This window comes from Pristis pectinata, chromosome 14 (genome assembly GCF_009764475.1).
Source record: "Pristis pectinata isolate sPriPec2 chromosome 14, sPriPec2.1.pri, whole genome shotgun sequence".
Lineage (NCBI taxonomy): Eukaryota > Metazoa > Chordata > Chondrichthyes > Rhinopristiformes > Pristidae > Pristis > Pristis pectinata.
This window is the reverse complement of record NC_067418.1, coordinates 25,932,782-25,946,769: the sequence shown is the minus strand read 5'-3', so window position 1 is coordinate 25,946,769 and position 13,988 is coordinate 25,932,782. Positions and strand designations below refer to the sequence as shown.

Genomic DNA, 13,988 nt, shown 5'->3' with positions numbered 1-13,988 from the left:
TTGGGCTAGGAAAGCCCGCAAGCTGGAAGGTCAGGTGACCCGCACGTGACGTCAGCGCGGGAACTGTAGCGCGGGAAGTTTTCGGATATTAAAGGCGCACCGCGCCCCTATCATTCATACGACTTCTGATTTCAAACCAGCGACTGTGTGTCTTCATTTCGTAGTGTGTAGCTGGCTGCTACAATAGTATAATCATGAATGGAGGACATATGCTACGAGAAGAGGTTGGACAAACTGGGGCTGTATTCTCTGCAGCGGTGGATGCTGAGGGGAGATTTCTTAGAAGTTTTTAAAATTATGTGAGGCATTGACAGCCGGGGTGGTGGTAGAGGCAGATAGCATCGGAGTATTTAAGAGACTCTTAGATAGGCATATGAATATGCAGAGGAGAGGGATATGGTCAATGTGCAAGGAAGAGGGATTAGATTAATTAGAAGTCATTGGTTTAATTAGTTTCACACAACATCGTGGGCCAAAAGGCCTGTCCTGTGCTGTACCGCAGTTTCACTTGGCTGGCACCTCATCATTTTTAGATATGCCCAGTGTTGCTCCAAGAATGCATTCTGTACTCATCATTAAACCAGGGTTGACTCCCTGGTTTGATAGTCATGGTAGTGTGAAGGATATGCTTGCCGTGAATATATAGATTGCTGTGGTGTTCTCAGTATGAGAGACAGGACTTTGGCTTCACGGGGACTGTGTGGTGATCACTCCTACCTATGCTATCAAAGACAGATCTTGCTGCCACAGAGATTGGCAAGGACATGATCAAGCAGCTTAATAGCCATCAGTCCAGTTGACTGTTATGTCCCTCAGGATTCAGCTAGCTTGGTCAACAGTGGTGCCACCAAGCCACTCCTGATGATGAATATTGAAGTCCCACCCTGAGTACATTCTGTACCCTGGCTCTTTGAATTTTCCAAGTTCTTCCTTTCCAGTCCTAATGAAGGGTCTCGAACCAAAACATTGACTGTTTATTTCCCTTCACAGATGCTGCTGGACCCACTGAGTTCTTCCAGCATTTTGTGTGTGAGGCTCCATTCCTGCAGGTTTTCCTGTCTCCCTCACTTTCATTCTGATGGAGCCACCTTCTATACCAGTGTTTCCAACATGTCTTTCCTTTTTCTCAAATCAAGAATTCCCGTAATAATGGTTATTAAAGCCTTTCATGATTTTCGTTCCATTTCCTGGATTTCAACTTTCATCCTCTCTTCCGTCCATGGACCCCTTACAGGTCTGTCTTGTCCACATGTTCCACCCCAACAGTTTCCACATTCAAGAGATATCATAACTTCCTTGATGCCAACATCTCTCCCCTTCTGCCTTCACTATACTGAAAGGACAGGTTCTTCTTCAACATCTTGATCCTCTCTACTACAATCCTTCACCTTCTAAAATGATCTTCTAGTGCAAGCAGAACAGATGCAACACCTAGCCTTTTATTTTCTCCTTTCCCACCATCCAAAATCGCAAACATTCCTTTCAGGTGAAACAGTGATCTACTTGTCCTAATTTAATTTTCTCCATCTGCTGCTCATGATGTTTGTGGTACATTTCTGTTCATTCCACAAACATGACTCCAAGCTGCCTGCTATTGATTTAATTCTGTTCCATGCACTCCAATCTATTCATCCTTGGTTTTCCAAACTGTTCCAATGAGGCACAATAATTTTTTTTGAGGAAAAGTACCACCTTTTTGATTAGGCACAGTACAGCTTCTAAATTGAACAAATGATCAACTATTTTAAATCACAATCAATGTTCCTTTTTTTTTAAAACTAGTTCAGTAATGATTTTGTCTCATCTTTAATATCTCTTCTTGACCCATCACTTATTTATTTACTCACCTCATTTTGCCTTGCACTAACACCCTACTTGTTATTTAAATCTCTGCAGCATTCCACCTTATCACAGATCTTCCTTTTTGGTTTTCTGACACCTCATCCTTTTCCCACATCTGAACTTGTTTAAAAACGCTTGCATCTCAAACCACAGATGTTATCCAACTGGCTAAGTATTTCTGGCACTTATGTTTTTATTTCAAAATACAGGTCTGGGTTAAACCATCATCCAAGATCATACTTTTTCCAATCTGAGATCTCCTATAATATCATTCGAAGAGATTAGACACAATTCAAATAAGGTACTCTGCCACATCCCATGTACAATATACCACAAGTTGTAAGTTTTATCTAAAGGACACAGAGGAAGATACAGTTTTGCAGCATTTGAAGAACTTTGCAATGGAATGTCTCCAGACTTTGACTGAGCTCGTCAATTATTCTTCAAGTATGGGCAGTCAGGTAAATAAGGCTAGCCTCACATCAGTGGTAGGGAAGCTATTGGAGAGGATTCTTAGAGATAGGATTTAAGCGGATTTTGAAATCTCCCAAACTCAGCCTCAGCCCTGTATTTTCCATCATATGCAGCAGAAGGCAGGGAGGAAATCATGGAAAAGTGATTCAGTGAGGATACTGAAATTTGCTGCAGGTGAAATTTCGCTTCCCTGCTGTGCAATGACCAAACAACATGTCTTTTATAGTGCAAAGCAATTTCTCACTGAGAACCAGAGGGTGCTAATTTACTCAGCCACAGCCAGGAGGGATTGTCAAAAGGAAGTCCAGTTACTGAAAAGATTTTTGTTTGGTTCCAACTGAAAGCAAAATTATAACATTACTGATAGAAATCAAAACTATATAAAATGGCTGCTATTTTTAAAAAGAGTATTTTACTTCACAATAGCTTCTGAGATAGTATAGTTTGCTATCATACATAAACAGAATATTTATGTCTGAGCTGGAAATAAGATTGTTATTTGCATTATAACTGCAAATTAAGATTCAAGTATTATCAAACATATTTCCAATTTTATTTTGTTTGCTGCAGTAAACATCAGAGCTGTTTGTGGATCAAAAAAACTTTCAGGACAGAATTCTGAGCCAGGCCACATTTAAAATGATATTCCTGTTATAATGCATATCTGGTGAATATTTTAAAATGAACCCACAGCACTATGTTCTATGCCTCATTTTCTCTTACCCCCTGATTTCAGATAATCTAACAGTCTGGCATTAGTGGGAGACAAAGATATTCAAGGCATTGAGATTACAAGATGAAGGCAGAATTGGAACGAGGTGAAAGATTCAGCACCACAACAAAATCATAAGTCACTCATCTATTCTCTTGTTCGCTGCAGATGGCAACAACCCTTGGAAATTATTACATTTCTGATAATCTTTGCTTTCAAATTCTGTTTATTAAATACATTTGTTTCTCAGTTGATGAGTATTCTATTTAGGAATTTTCACAATAATGCTACTGACTCTTAGGGGATATATGTCTTTGATTAACAAAGATGTGTTTCACTGCAACAAAGTGTACTACTCAGTGCATATGAATATATTGTATCAAATGCCAATAACACATTTCATCTAGGTTTTTATTTATATATATAAAAAAAGTACTGAACAAGTGTTTTCCAGGAACAAATTCCTTTCACAGCTTAGAGAAAATTCATTAAAAGGTTACAATCTTAGGAATTAATCAGATTTTTGAAGGTTTGAATAAATGAGGCCTCAAAACCCAGAACAGACTTAGAAATAAGGAATGGACTGTTAATACCACCTTGCATCCTGCGAATAATACATCTTTTCATTTTAACTTATTCCTGCAGGTTTTACGTAGGAAATTCCTGTTCATAAGAATATACATGACAAGCGCAGAAATAGACCAATTGGCCCCTCAAACATACCTGACCATTCAGTATGATCATGGCCAATTCAATCCTGGCCTCAACACCACTTTCCTGCTTGCTCTTATGTCCTTGCATTTTTGTCCTTCAATATCTGTCAGAAGGTGGAACTTTGTCATTTCCATCTCAAAGAGGGGAATCCTTATTTAGAAATGACAAAGTTCCACCTTCAAATGCTGCAAAACTGTATCTTTCTCTGTGTCCTTCACTGTAAATTCTATATTATTGTATAATATTTATCATCCTGTGGAACATCTCAACAGTGAATTAAAAGTATGTTGGGATATTATTAGGAGTAATATCCAGTAGTCCTGAAAATCTGCTGGTCTGACACCACAAGTCCCAAGAGTGCTGGATTATCTGATTTTTCCTGTTTTTTTTCTTTCAATTTGATATCATCCTTAACTTCCTTATTTGAACACAGATGGTGCATCCTTCTCAGCAAACACTCTCACTGGTATACACTTTGCTGAGATTTATGAAATACCTCTAACGTCTGCCACTGCTGAAGTACTGTTTTACCCTTTAATCTAATTTCCCAGTCACTTTGGTCAACTCCATCTTCATACCATAGCAATTGCCTTTACTTAAGTGCTAAATTTTGCCCTGACGATTTATTTCCAAGCAAAATCATTCTACATCTTGAGCTTCTGAGCTAATATCAATAATCACTAATTCAGGCATCTCATCCTTTATTATCAAAGCTCCCCATTTCAGAATGACAAGTAACCCTGAATTTTCAGTTCCCACCCTTGGTCATTTTGCAACCATGTCTCTGTATTGGCCATCAGATCATACCCATTCTTTTCTATTTGTGCTGTCAACTCACTGGTCTTGCTATTATTACTGTGCACATATGATAAAATTAAAGGCGTTTTATCTAATCATTTTTCATTATTCTAACTCTATTTGCTGGTGAACTCTTTTGCTTGTATGTTCTGCCCCTTCCTGATACACTCTGGTGTATCATTACCCTGTCCTTGCCCTGCATTATTGCCTTCTTTCTCTTTGCCTTTCCAATACCCCTTCACCTGACTCCTCATCTTCTAGTTCCAGCTTGGCTCAGATTCTTTCTGATTCTACCCCAGATTCCCATTCCCCTGCCAAGCTAGCCTAAACCTTCCCCACCAATAAAATTGAACCATTTTGAAATAATAAACAAGCAATTGCATGCAAATTACCACAGCAGAGTTCAAAAGGCTAAAAGATTAAGCAACGATTGATCATTTCAAAATGGGCTGTTTCAGTCCAAGTTTCTTCCAAATAGCTAAAATTTTCAACAATGAAATTTCCAAGATTCCATTCCTTAAAACTAAAGCACTCGGCAATGAATTAATTTGTTCTGAGTTTCTATTTTGTACAAGAATGGAATTTTGTGTTAATTGATAGAAATGGGTGGCCAATTGCTCTGCAATTGGAAGGAGTAGAAACCAACAATGAGGGTTTGAAAGTGAACTGTAACTGCTCTTTTTCACAACAGATACTGCATCACAAGTAAGAAATGAGATTTTCTCAGAAATAATTATTTTTGCACATTAACTGATGACAGGTATGAGAACAAAGGGAAAAAGCTGTATTAGGGTATCAATAGGTAGGTACCATTTTCCACTGGCTTTTCAGTGATTGAGTGATGGACAAGCCTGTATACGAATTTACATGTGGAAAAAACAGGGTTCCAGACAGTGGTTCTACTGGAGAGAAATCACAAGCAGTGAAATCAATATCTGAAGCTGCATTATCAGATGTCTGTGCAGACATTTTGGATCAGTGCAGAACAGTAATATAGATCTGTAGCTTATAAACACAAAGCTCTGAAAGCAATAAATAACTGTATTGGTGCCCTCCAGATGTTAGCTAATGAAGGACCAATGGCCTATCTCCAGGGCCTTTATGTGAAGTAGGCCTCACATTCCATTAGTCTGTAAGCTTTGCACAGGGTCCAGAAAAAAAAACCAAAAGGTTTTGAATTTTCTTGGCAGCCTACCAAATAAATGTGGAATATTGTCACTGATTATAGTTATTCCCTTACAAATGTAACTAATTCAGTGCACGTTTAGATTTCTTTTAAGTATCCCAATTTATACTCACAGATTTACTTTGGACAGGCTGACTTTCATCCAGCTTCTTCAAAAAAATGAGAGAGAGAGAGAGAGAGTGAGGGATATATAGAGAGAGAGAAAGAGAGAGAGGGATATAGAGAGAGAGAGAAAGAGAGAGGTATATATATCTATATATATATATAGAGAGAGAGAGAGAGAGAAAGAGAGAGGGATATATATAGAGAGAGAAAGAGAGGGATATAGAGAGAGGGAGAAAAAGAATAAGAAATCACTGATTTCACACACAAGTGTTCGTAAATACTGCGTTGCACATCAATCCTGGTGACATTGGCGGGGTCACAGCACTGCAGGTTAGTGATGCAGCTACTAAAGAAGCTGCATACCATCCAAAGATTGCACACTGCTTAAGCAGGTTCCTAGATAAAGGATAAAGTCAAACATTCTGTTGAGTCTAAATGCAAGTACATGTTAAAAGCCTATATCTCTTTTATTCTTAAGACTTATACAAAATAAAATCCCCATGACAATTCATGTTTTTTTTTAGAAAACTGATAATAAGCTTTGCAGCCCAGTAATCGATTTTGCTGAGCAATTGCTTTCACACTAAATATTGCAATGCATTGAGTGAAAAATATCAATTTGGCACCAATTTAAAGGTAATTTTACTTGTTGGGATACAATCCTCCAAACTGGATCAAGGCACACTCAATTCAAACAGCATCTCAACACGCTTCAGATATTACCCCTCCAGTGTCACATTCATTCCAGGCCTGGGTTTCAGATTGCATTTGAAATGATGTGTTAATCATTCCCGTGAATTTGCTTCACTCCATTTCTACTGTACCACATCCCTCAAATGAGAGTCCAAACTGTGAGTATCAGCAGACTGCTTCACATCAGAGCCAAGCCCATCCTCATCCAAATTCATGACCAGCAGGGATCATTTAATAGGCACCAGCAACAGGAGTCCTTCCAACACCTAGAACACTGCAGATGTGTAACAGTTGAGATCACACAAGTATAGTCCATGGATCCATCCTGCTCTCTTCTACACAAGTCAGTTAGTGCACTTTCCTAGTGAGGCACCAGAGTGGCTCCAAGTTCAATTTTAGTCTTCCATTTTTAAAAAATCTCTCAGAGGTTAGCATAACGCTATTACAGCGCCAGCGACCCGGGTTCAATTCCGGCCTCTGTCTAGAAGGAGTTCTCCCTGTGTCTGCGTGGGTTTCCTCCGGGTGCTTCGGTTTCCCCCCCACATTCCATAGACATATGGGTTAGGAAGTTGTGGGCATGATATGTTGGTGCCAGAAGCATGGAGACACTTGCAGGCTGCGCCCAGAACACTCTACGCAAAAGATGCATTTCACTGTGTGTTTCGATGTACACATGACTAATAAAGACATCTTATCTAAACCTAGCAATAAAACCTCTTTGCCAAAGCATAATTTTTTTGATGAGAACTTTTATTTCTTCAAGAATGTTCCTGGTCACGCTTCACTGACAGCTTGGAAGGCTGCATTTGGGATTACTGAATGAGAACAAGATCTGGTTTGGCTACGACTCTCCCACACACCACTCTGCCTGCTTTTATTGTCAATGTCATATGCTATTTTTGGACAATATAGCAATTTATTAAGAAATACTTGGTACCCAAGAAACTATATCCCAGGAATCAGTACCTTAGAGGGATGGAGGGTGAAAAAGCAGGGACAAGATTTCATGTCTCATCATTCAACACGATTCAACCCACCTTGCCCTCGAGGACATCTTCAAGAGGCAGTGCCTCAAGAAGGCGGCATCCATCATTAAGGACCCTCACCACCCGGGACATGCCCTCTTCACGTTACTACCATTGGGGAGGAGGTACAGGAGCCCGAAGACCCTCACTCAAAGTTTCAGGAACAGCTTCTTCCCCTTCGTCATCAGATTTCTGAATGGTCCATGAACACTACCTCGTTATTTCTCTTTTGCCCAATTTATTTATTTTTGTAATTTATGGTAATTTTTATGTCTTTATATCCTGCACTGCTGCCGCAAAACAACAAGTTTCACCACACGTCAGTGATAATAAACCTGATTCATGTCATATTCCACAGGTAAACAAATGGACCCGACTCCATCCACTCTAGTGCCAACTATTTATCACTACTCATCCAACATACAGGATTTGATGAATAGAATCCTGCCACTTTAACATTGGGATGACGGTGCCACAAATTCTGCTCTTCATCGTCTACTATCTGATACAGAAGCTGACTATTCACAAAGTCTACATTCTGTTTTGCTGGAATTATCCACAATGCCATGACCAGTGAGTCTCTGATGATCCAGAGTCTGGCGACTGTGGAGGGAGTGCAGGAACTGGGGCACCAATCTGTGGGAAGGGAGCGCAGCAAATGTCACCTGGTGATACATTTGATGAACCATAGGGATTTGTGATAGTGGATTATTGTAGTTTTATTGTACTTCAACCTCAATGTTATTCATTCATCTTTCCTCCTGCCATGCCTATTGCTGCAAAAGTTTAGTCACATGAAATATGAACAGTATTGTAAAAATATTTGCTGCTGATTCATGCCTATGCTTGTATTCAATTAGTCAAAAAATTTACAAAAAATGTAAAGCTGCAAGAGACTTCCACACTTGAGAAATAAAGTCCTCTTAACCCACATGCATTATGATAAATTACCATTAAAACCTTACGTCCCATAGGTTGGTAAGTTGAGGATATTCAGTCAAACACCGGAAACAAAAAAGATAGATTGCTTCAATTTGGGTAAAAGCCTGTGAAAATCAGTTGATAACCTTTTATAGATAAGTGAATGGCCATTGGCTGCTTACAGACAAAGAACATAGTGTTATTCTTTCTGCTCAAACCTCCACAGCATATGTTAGAACCACAGAAAGGAGCTAATCATTTAATTCAGCATGCCATCTGCAGCAGAAATTAGAGGCAAAATCTGCCCTTATAAACCATTTTAAGAGCACTACAGACTTTTTTTTGTTACAAAGATATTGCACAATTGCACTTCAGACAGAATTCAGCACAAAGCACACATATTATCAATCCTTGTCATGACTTATTTGGAAGAATAATAACCGAAAATTTCAAAATAAGGAACAACAGCTCATTGCAATAATCCAGGTCAAAGTCCATATTTTATGCTTCACTTACTTGCAATTGCAAAAATGGAAGAATTCTTTTTTTAAAATCATTTCCTCCAAACTTGCAAAATAAGCTACATGAAAACAATAAAATTTTGCAGTTTCATGCAAATAGTACCTATATTATATTTAATACAAGGAACAGCTTTGAGAGAAACCCAACAGCTCAGCACATCGACAGTTTGCTCCAAGCAGATGGTCTCATGTTCTGAAAGAGTCCTTCCCCCTCAAACAATTAAGAGGGGGATTTTCCATATCCCAGTTGGTACATTTTAGCAATACAAATTTGCCATTTTACAGAATTTTAAAATTTAGTTCCTTTTACAGCAAAAAGGATTTCTTATTAGTTTTGTAATAAATAATATCAATATCTTTGACACAGGTACGGTAACATACAAAAAACCCACAAAACAGAGTCACAAACACAAGATGCTGGAGGAACTCAGCAGGTCAGGCAGCACCTATGGAGGTAAATGAATAGTTGATGTTTTGGGCCGAGACCCTTCATCAGGACTCAGTGCAATGCTTATTGTTCATCTTAATAAGGAGTTTAATTATTGAAATAAAATGCCCAATTTATGGAATTTGATGCATTAGTCCAAATAAAATGATGAAAGATTGTGTTGTGCAGGTTGTATATTTGGTTTAGAATTTTAATCGTATCTAAAGCATCTTGACAATAATTTGGCTGAACTGGGTTGTAGTCAGAAACCACACTGGTGTACAAGTTCATCATTCACGTCGCAGGAATGACATTTCTTAAAAACATCCCATCTGGACCAGAAACAAAATCCGAAATAATTTTTCCGAAGGAATTAGACTTCTCACATCTAATTTTATTTTCAGGTCCAGAGAGGTTATTTAGAGTAACTATGGCGTTGTATGCCATTAAAAACTCAAGTACACATCATTCAAGAATGCCTTGCATTTGTTAATTACTTCCTGGAATCTCCTGGTTGTTCATATTAAACCAGTCCTGGTATTTTCTGGGACAGAAGCCAAGAGGATCTTCACAGGTGGTAATTCTGGCAGACTTCAGAGGAACTTAGATCCTGTGGGGACTCTGGAGCTCCTGTTGCTTGAGGATCATCAGGTTGTTATTGAGACACTGACTGAAGACAGCCGGTTTTGCAGTCTCCTTGAGACCCTCAATATTCAATTTTTTTGCTATGACCTTTTTGTTGCAAGGCTGAAGGAGATTACACTGCAGATTAGGTCAATTCAACAGCCTAATGCAAGATGTTCTTAGATTGGAAAATCCAACAGGCTAAAGTCCAACAGAATACTCATGACATAAAGAACACACTGTGGGTATAAAGAATTTAGGAGGTCCAGCAACTCGCCAATAACAATGACACATGCAAAGTCTTCAGTGCAGTCAAGACCACCTAACACCCAAGGGCTCATTCCACTGAGAGACAAAAACAGAAGAGAGCTCATCAAGGACAGGCAGGCAGTCTGTGCCCATGGAATGACGACTTTGTCCTCAACAAGAACATCCTTAGCTCCATCCCATGACGGACTATCCAGTCCAACCTCACCTCCACCTCACACTGACAAGTAGCTGAAAAGGCTGTATGCCAAATGAAAAACAGCAAGGCCTCAGGAACAGGCAGTGTCCCTGCAGATATTCTAAAACTTGGTGGAAAGGACCTTCAATCAAAATTTCGCCAGCTCATCTCCCAAGTCTGGAAAGAAAAGAACATGTGAAAGGAGACCTCAGAGATACGCTAAACATTACAATCTTCAAGAAAGGAAAAATCTGACTACAATAAAACTTCAATAATCTGGGATCCAATGATTCAGAAATCCTGATGATTCGGCATCTGGTTTGTCGGGAAGAGTTTACCACACTCCCTTCCCAATCACCAGGGTGCCACTTCCCACACTCCCTTTCAACATAACTAATTTACTGGAAAAGTTATTATACTGTGTAACATCCCAAAAAAAGTAAATTAAAAGTATGTTGCAGTATTAATAGAAATAAAATCCAGCTATCTGGAAAATCTGCTTGTCTGGTATAACTAAAGTCCCAAGAATGCCAGAATATCATTTACCGTACATTAACTTCAAACAGGTCCAACTGGATTTGCTACAGGGAAAGTCATCTCCAAGAACCTCCTTAAATGTCTTTTCATAGAGCTGCTCTGCTCATCCCAGTGTGGATTGCATCCAACTAGGGCACAATGGAAAGAATTTTGATGGTGTATCTACTTCAAGAGAAGTGCATGGGACAGCATTACCCACAGTATGTAGTCGTTCTTGACTTCAAAAACCTCTGACCCTGTCAATTTAGAGGAACCATAGAACCTCCTCCTCACATTTAGCTGCCTGCAGAAAATCATCTTTATCTTATGACTGCATGCAAACTGTGATTTTAACCAACTGGTCCACATCATCACCCCAATACTTTTCTCAATACTTCTTGCTGCTGTGCTGTACCTCACCTCCAACAACCTTCCCACTAGAGTAGAGCTGATCTATAGGACAGATGTCAAGCTGTTCAATACCCAGTCTCTTCCACTCCAGAACCAATGTCATCCAACTTCAGTCAAAATGCTGCAGAATTCAGTTGAAGCTTGCATAGTGGCAAACCATCTTTGTCTCATTCACTGAAGTACAGGAGAATGATTTTACAGTAAACATCCATAATATAAAAAATCCTCTTCCAACATTGCCCCAATGCACAACATCTACAACAATAAAGATTCATGATACAACCCTGGAAAATGAAAACATATTGATGAGGAAATTCACAATGCCTTCAGAACGTCACATAGCCTTTGAATGTCTGAGGAAAATATAGTTTCTAGTTCAGGACCTTAAACCCAGTATAAAGTCCATGGGCATTGGTGATCCAGTGACCCTGACCTCCTGCACATCTCTAAAGCATGGACTACCTACAAAGGACTGGAGAGATACCACCAATGCTGGTCTCCACAAAATTCACTGGGAGGATAAGCAATCCGATATTAGTACCCACCCCCAGGCCAACATGAGGCCCAAATGACAGGCCACATCATTCGCATGCCCAACAGCGGACTCCCAAAACTTAAACTCTGCTCTTAGTTCTATGATTATCTGATAGATAGAAGAAATTATTCAAGGATGTTCTCAAAGCTTCCTTGATCCTTAGGAATTACAGGTCTGTAGCTGCTCAGAACAGAAGGAGCAGCAATTGGGATAGAACTGAAAACCTCAAGTCCCTTCATCATGAACACAGAGAACCCCAGCATAAATGGCAGATGGAATAATCTGCCCCAAACCATTCACCCTGTTAAGTACCTCCTGCCCCATCTATGGGGGAGTCTGCAGGTTCCACAGTGGTCTCCTCTGCCTCCTTAGAATCCACAACTGGAGTGAAAGCAAGACATTCTTGGCTCCAAGGGACGGCATAAGAAGAAGGCATCTCATTCAACAATCCTTTGTACAACAAGAATGATTTCCAAATGACTGAAGTCAAATCAATTGTTTAGAATTGATTCAGTCTACAACGACTGCAACAGCCGGCCAGGAGCAGGATATCACTGGCACCAACCTCTTAACTTCCATACTGAATTGCATGTGTGCAGATGCCAGAATTCTATGTCAATATCATAGCATATTGACAGCAAATGCAGACAATTTCACCATTGCTATTGACCTGGACGTTGCTGTTGGAACAACAGATGAGGTAATTGACTTCAGCCAAATAAACTGGTAACTTTTATTTTACATTATGCTTCAACCAAAAAATAAAATCACCCTCATTGATACAAGTTTCAGAAATTTGCAGAACATGGATACTCAATTCAGATGGAAGAGAACAATTCACAATGGTGCAAATCAGGGGGTCCCCCCCACAGAGTACCCAACATAAAAACCATAAACTTCACAGCTCCTCCCAGATACGAAATTCAGGAGTAACAAGGAGAACCAGAGGGAAAGTTAAATTTCAAGGAAAACTTTTAATTTACGATAAGGAATCCAGACAACCACTGTGAATCAATAGGCAGATAGTTATGAAATTTGTGGGACGTGATCTTTTCTTGAAGCACTATTAGCATTCATAACTTGCCCAAGAGTACATACTTAAAAAAACTTAAGTGAACAGGATACATCTTCAGTCATGTTTTAATTATTTTTAAAAGAAACTACAAACTCTGGTTCACATCTAGAATCCCCACTGTAGATTGGATTAAACACAGATATACGTGTGCTTATTAAAATTATTTGTTGGACATTATTTTAGCTTTCTCCCACCATTCAGCCAAAAGACAGATCCTATGATAGATCCATGAATTATAATGTTATTGGTGACACAAATAACAGTATCCCACAAAACTGCTCAGTTCGCATTATATGGTATATAACATCCCACTGCCCATTTTATGGTACGTCAGCATATTTGTGGGCTACCCAAAAGACGAAGACAAAGGTTGAGAGAGAGCTGGAGGGACTATAGTATCATCTGAGCAACAGAGTGCAAGGATGTTGCATTACCCATGCAATACACAGGAACAGTCAGACTGCTGTATCACCTCCCTCAACTTGCCTCCAAAACAGTGACAGCAATAGCAATGCTGCTGCAGGAAAATAAATATACAAAAAAATTGAAGACCCAGTAAAGAAAGTTCTGTTCAGTCTATGCCTCACACTTCAACATGCTTCCCAACTAGAGTAGAGCTAATCTATAGAACAAATGGCACTGTTCAACCCAGAGCCTGATGCTCCCAAACAGCAAGAACTGCACATTTTCCATAATACCTGGTTAGCCCTAAAATCCACCAAAATTGACACCTGTAAAAAGACCTGAAGAAAACAAAACATCTTTAAGATCAATAAAAACATAAAATGCTGGAAAAACTCAGCAAGCCAGGCAGCATCTATGAACAGAGAAACAATGTTTGAATCCCAAAATTGAAACATTGAGCGTTTCACTTTCATCTACAGATACTCCCTGACCTGCTGTGTTTTTCCCAACATTTTCTGTTTTTATATCAGATTTCCAGCATCTTCAGTTTTTGACTCTA

At 39.3% G+C, this 13,988-nt stretch overlaps 1 protein-coding gene across 6 annotated transcripts in view; it reads right to left on the bottom strand.

Annotated features, from left to right (window-relative positions):
* wu:fa25f02 (uncharacterized protein C11orf24 homolog) overlaps positions 1-13,988 on the bottom strand; it is a 48,943-nt gene that overhangs the window by 15,058 nt on the left and 19,897 nt on the right. Inside the window, exon 1 of one of the 6 annotated variants that reach the window (XM_052028889.1) lies at positions 8,987-9,389. The exons of 4 other annotated variants lie outside the window; for them this stretch is intronic. The gene's annotated coding sequence lies outside the window, so the exon portion shown is untranslated. Of the gene's footprint in view, positions 1-5,839; positions 5,900-8,986; positions 9,390-13,988 lie in introns of those variants that run through there. One more of the 6 variants, XM_052028891.1, reaches the window with a different exon arrangement.